The sequence below is a fragment of the Alosa pseudoharengus genome, unplaced genomic scaffold (genome assembly GCF_046254945.1).
Source record: "Alosa pseudoharengus isolate Yale_2024_CS ecotype anadromous, Long Island Sound unplaced genomic scaffold, YU_APseudo_1.1 YU_APseudo_1.1_scf_23, whole genome shotgun sequence".
Lineage (NCBI taxonomy): Eukaryota > Metazoa > Chordata > Actinopteri > Clupeiformes > Clupeidae > Alosa > Alosa pseudoharengus.
Genome location: NW_027468685.1, coordinates 7,786,199 through 7,791,952, shown reverse-complemented (window position 1 = coordinate 7,791,952; position 5,754 = coordinate 7,786,199). Strand labels below are relative to the sequence as shown.

Here is a 5,754-nt window from a genome sequence, read left to right as displayed (position 1 = left end):
TTTTATCTTTAATATTGGAAAAAAGTATTTTTATTACACTTTGACACATGTAGGATACTATTTATACTGGGAAAACTAAATGAAATCCGCAGACATAACTATTTAGCTAATTAAATGAGCTTTTTAAGTAAACAGTTTTAACCAACAGCAGTCATATCTATTTAACAAATGAAATGAGCTTTTAAATAAAAGATTTTAACCATTTTAGAGAATTGTATATGTGAGTTTCCAATACATGTGGGACTACATGATGTACGTATAAGGAGTAAAGAGTCCTCTACACATTTAGGCACTGTGCTGGCTGTAATTTCTCTCTCTCTCTCTCTCTCTCTCTCTTTCTCTGTACGGGATGATTGTAGAGATTCATGAGAAGGGTTAAAGGCCAGAATCAGGCAGCCTGTAATTTCATGTTCAGCCTGTGAAGGAAGCACTGTATGCCACAATTACAGATTTTCAGCCTAGAAATCAGGAGTCTGAAAGCTGGGATGAGGTTGGGTTGCAAACACTCCTTGTGTATATTTGAGATGTACTTACTTAGTTTTATTTTGAGAGATGATTGTGTGAATGATCACGTGAATGTACAGTGTTGGTACATAAGAAGTGAAGGATTTAATTGTGTTCATGTGTTGCTGGGCTTACTGTCTTAATCTCGGACCTGAAGTGATCCTTAGCCCTTTTTGTCTTTATCTTTCTGCACCTTTAGGTTACTGTATACTGTCTGTTAGAAATCTACCAGATTTCCCCAACACCCAAAGTGTGTGTGTGTGTGTGTTTGTGCCTTTGTGAACTTACTGCTATCTATTTTTTATAAGATTCAAAAGCATAAAAGCAGAATTTTTCAGAACAGAATGTTTCACACAGAATGTTTTAGAATCCCTTTGGGCTTTTAGCCATGGAAGCATTGAACATACTTCAACCCACAACCCTACTCCAGCCAGCATTTAGATTTGGAAACTTTTCTCAAATGAATTGTTTTTATATTTGTGTGTGCGAGATCTCATTCTTACGCAACATAAAGAAGAAGAAACAGGCTGAACTGGGTCAGGCCTCTTCTTGTGTCTGTGGGTTGGGGTCTGGCTCTGCTGGGAATCCAATTCTTTAGAATGCCGTTTCGCTATTCACCCAAACCATCATCTCATATTTCTTTATAGTCTCAAATGATGTAAAAGTGTCTACTTCCTAGTCATTTGTTCTTCTCGTTTTTCTGAGACTGTGACTTTTGGAGAGAAAAAATGTGCATGTGTAATGTTTGAAGGAAATTATTGTAAATCTATCCTCAGCTGTAAGCTTCTTTTTGATATATCAGAATAACATTTTGCACAAGTCTTCTCGCTATTTAATTGTTTTCTTGTGTTATTCAGTTGTGAGACAGGGATTTTTTGTTTTTCACTATCAAATGATGGACATATTTATCTCTCTTCCTGGCAGTACACACAATTGCCTTACGTAATATCAGATCGACAGTATTCTGAACAACAAAGTTTATCTCTCTCTCTCTCTGTAATTAAAAAAAGCCAAACGCTAACGGCTCCCACAAACAGCTGCGTTCCGTCAACGCATGCCAGTGGGTGTTCCCGACGGTAGCTATGCAAATGACTTGAAGTAAAACCGTAATGTGATTGGTTGGTGCCGTCCGTAGATTGGCTTGATTGGCCGGTGCCGTCTGTCGCGACGGACCCACAATTCAGTTCGGCAACGGATCACGTGAGCCCATGTAAAGTGAATGGGATGCGTCTCCAGCAACGCGGGCTCACGTGATCCGTTGCCGAACTGAATTGTGGGTCCGTCGCGTCGCGTTTCTCCCGCCGCTCGCGTTGAGGAGTTCAGCTGTTGCTGCACCGACAGACGGCACCGGCCAATCAAGCCAATCTACGGACGGCACCAACCAATCACATTACGGTTTTACTTCAAGTCATTTGCATAGCTACCGTCGGGAACACCCACTGGCATGCATTGACTGAACGCAGCTGTGTGTGGGAGCCGTTACAGATCTGTAAATACCCGCAGGAGAGAGTGGCAGAAAAAAGCAGTGAGGGCCTTTTGCCAGCCTCCGCCTGTATGCTCCATAGGACAACGAGAGCTGTTTCCAGCTCACCGTGTCCCCTCAGTGACCCCACATCCAAACCACCGGTCTCGTCAACGTGTGTTTATGCAAATAACATGTTCTCGTGCGAGCTGCTGTTTTCCTCATTTTTCCGCAGAGCCAGTGTTTGCAAAAGTAGGCCCATAACCACGATCAGCATTCTTACTGACACGCAAATACTCCTCAACCAGTCCAACCAGCTCAGCTCAGCTTCTGCAGAACTGGGAGCCTGGCACAGTGGGTGGCTATGCTGAGGTAGCCGTCTATCGTGCCAACCTCTCGCACTCACTGCGTGGGACGGCTGCCCGCGGGCACTGGCTGGGGCAAAGGCCAACGCCACTGACAGCCACCCCACTGGGAGTGGACGTGACATCGTTAAAGCAATCCTGCCCTCCTCGTTAGCCCATTAGCTGCTAATTAAGGCTGGCTGTCAGCTACGTACTACTGTGAGCAAGCTGCTTGACCAGTGGCATGACATGGAGGAAGAGGTCATGGTGAAGGTGCTGTTACGTAACCTACAACACTGATTATAAATTGTTTCTCCTAGTAATCTGTCTCTCTCTCTGTCTCTCTTGCTCGCTCTCTCTCTCTCTCTCTCTCTATGTCTTTCTGTCTGTCTCTCTCTGTTTTTTTGTATTTTAAATAAAGGTGATTGAAGATGGGAGATGGGGGGGGGGGACTATCTCATAACAGACAATGCATCCAATAAGAACAACTTTACATCCTATGCTGATAGCAATAACGTCTCTAATTAAACATGATTACAGTGTCACTGTCATTTTAAGAATGTGACTTGTTTAAGATCATTTCAGTTTTCATTTCATCAAACTTTCATCATGAAGCAGCCAAATACCAATCATCATAAAGCTCTCCCCAATTCCTTCACACATGAGGTATTTGTTTTTCTTTACTCTTCCAAAGCTTACCCTATGGGCCTGACGCTAAGATACTGAGCCAAAAGATGATGAGCTCATCCAGCTGAATGATCCAACAACCGTGACATAAACCAATGTTGCTTAACTGGTGGGTCGGGACCCAAAAGTGTGTAGCTGTGTGGGTCGTGGAGCTGTTTTTTTTTTGTTTTTTTTAAAAACACATATTTAGTTGTACAATGCAACCATCAGGAGTTGTTGAAGGCTTCACAAATGTATTGCCAAACATCAGCATGTTCCAAACAAGTAGGCCTGCAGGAATTTTGCGTGTCTTACCATGTAGCTCACCGTATTCGTTGGCTTGATCGTAAAACAAATATATGGGTCTCGACTTCATGAACATGGGAAATTGTGGGTCCCAAAGCCAGACCAGTTAAGAACCACTGACATAAAGGATTCCCACAGCACTCATTCAATATGGCTGTGATCGCTGATAGACGCTGAGTCCATGCCAGATCTGGGCCACGACTAAGCCAGATCATCTCCTGTGTCAGACTCAGCAGCCATTTTGGATCTTCTTCTACTCTCCCGAATTGTGTGCGAGTCCTTTACCTTAAATAGCCACACTCACTGGAGAAGATCCCAGTCTGATCTTTATTGCATTACTGGCGTCTGCAGTCTAAATGAATATATCTACTCTCATGTTGGTAAAAGCGTTTCCCACAAGCTCATTCAGGGGCGGTCTAGCCTTCCAGTTAGTGTGGAGGTCTGCGTCCTGTCTGGGTTGGATACAATCTGAGAGCAATTAAACAAAAAATGATGAGAATAGTGTTTGAAACACTTTGAAATATTGATTTTTAATGCCTGGGAAAGTCCTCAGGCCCCACTGGGCTAATGTGTTCTCATATAAGGTTGGGTGTTATACAAGTAGGCTATGTTGTAGGCCTATGTCTGTATGTCTGACTGACAAAGCCTTGCTTTACTGTTTTGGGTGTTATATAAGTATGTATGTCTGAGTGTATTTATGTCCCACAATTCTCTTCACATTCTCTGTGTGATTACAGGGCAGGCAGTCACTTAACATTGGTTGTTCCTAATCCCCCTTTCTGTCTTCGACGTAATTGATAGCGACACCAGGACACCAGGGACCCCCCCCACTAACTCTATCTGGTCTAACCCCCACCCCACCCACCCTCCTGTCTCACCACCCCCACTGTGTGATGTTCCTCTAATGGTCTGATGCTCAGTAAGCTTTGGACCCACTGACCTCTTTGCTATAGTCCGTCTGGAACACGCTGCAAGTACACACCCACACACAGGGCAAGATCTTACAGAAAACATATGCATACACATAAATATACACACACACTACACAGATTACACACAGACACACATACAGAGCGAGAGAGAGAGAGAACTACACTCATACTGATACACTCTTAAAACGTATGTGATGTTTTCAACACATCTCAATGTCCAGATAGGGACAACTCAGTTTGTGTTGTTTCCAACACATTCATTTTAAGAGTGTGTATAGTTCACAAGATGTGTGGTTCACACATATCAAGTGCACAACGCACACACACTCACACAGTGTCACACACACACATCCATCACATGTATATCTCAGTCTGTGTGGCGGTTCTCAGTCTATTTGCAGATCTCCCTGTGGTGTTCTCTCTCCCGGCCTTGTAGAGGGATTTAAAATCAGGCCGTGCTAGTTTGCAGTATTGTCGCGGGCCGGCCGCACGCAACACTTCTAAACGCAGCAGGGAGGGGCTGGCGAAGGAGTCAGTGAGCTCATGGAGTCTGGTCTGGCTCAGCTGTAAATAATGGTTAGCCAGGAACACGCCTGGCCCAGCGACCTGTAATATTACATCAGAATATTGCTAGTCATGCCGTGTTTTTCACAAACAACACAGCGGACAGGGCTCCCTTGTAAAAGAGATTTGAATATCTCAATGGGACATCACCTGGTAAAATAAAGGATAAATAAAGTAAAAAAGAGCGGTATTTATCATGTACAGGGCTAAGTTCATTCTTATGGTGTTGCAATAGATAATTGCTTGTCCAGACTCAGTACTTACATAATGGCTAGTCTTGACTAATTGATGGTTCTATTATAGACTTTAGTATTCAAGGGGGATTTCTCTCTAAACCATGTATTAACACCTCACAGGGACAACTGGAGTTTGTGCGAAATTGAGAGTATTGTTCTCATCCAAGTCATTGGTCAATAGGCAGAGACTCATGAGACTTTTACAGCATGTATGGCACCAGTGTCACACACCAGAGTTGACATGACTAGACATTATTTAGAATTTGTGCCATATTTTACATGTCTGGATTAATCATTTTAGGGATTTTTAAACGATAAAAAGAAGAGGTTGGAGCCTGGATATTTCTTTTTACTGAAGGGACATCTGTAAAGGTGTAAAGCTTGGAGAACAGCTCTCCCATTGGTTAGTGTCAAATGAACGTCACTGACAGAGAACTCTGTGGGCAGGTCACCTACTGTATGTTCAGATATTACAAATTACTGAAAGAAAGGCTTGGCTACAGGAAACAGCTTTACTGTAATACTGTGTTTGTCACAAAATGGCACATCAACCCAGATTTTATTTGTCTTGGGTTGGGTCACCCTGATTGAACGACTTCACAAGATGAATTACAAAAACTTTCCATAGCATACATGGCTTGAATAGGGCCTTTTATTCCCCTTCAACAGCTCGGCAGAGACAAAGACTTTCTGTATAGGTCATGAGACACTGCCCTCAGAAATGTGACTGCGCACTTTTG

The 5,754-nt window shown here is 43.2% G+C and overlaps 1 protein-coding gene across 2 annotated transcripts in view; it reads left to right on the top strand.

The window, feature by feature from the left end:
• cgnb (cingulin b) overlaps window positions 1-748 on the top strand; it is a 37,046-nt gene extending 36,298 nt beyond the window's left edge. For both annotated transcript variants that reach the window (XM_076301229.1, XM_076301228.1), the window contains one exon: window positions 1-748. This exon is cut by the window's left edge and continues 1,163 nt beyond it. The gene's annotated coding sequence lies outside the window, so the exon portion shown is untranslated.
• Window positions 749-5,754: the final 5,006 nt, after the last annotated feature.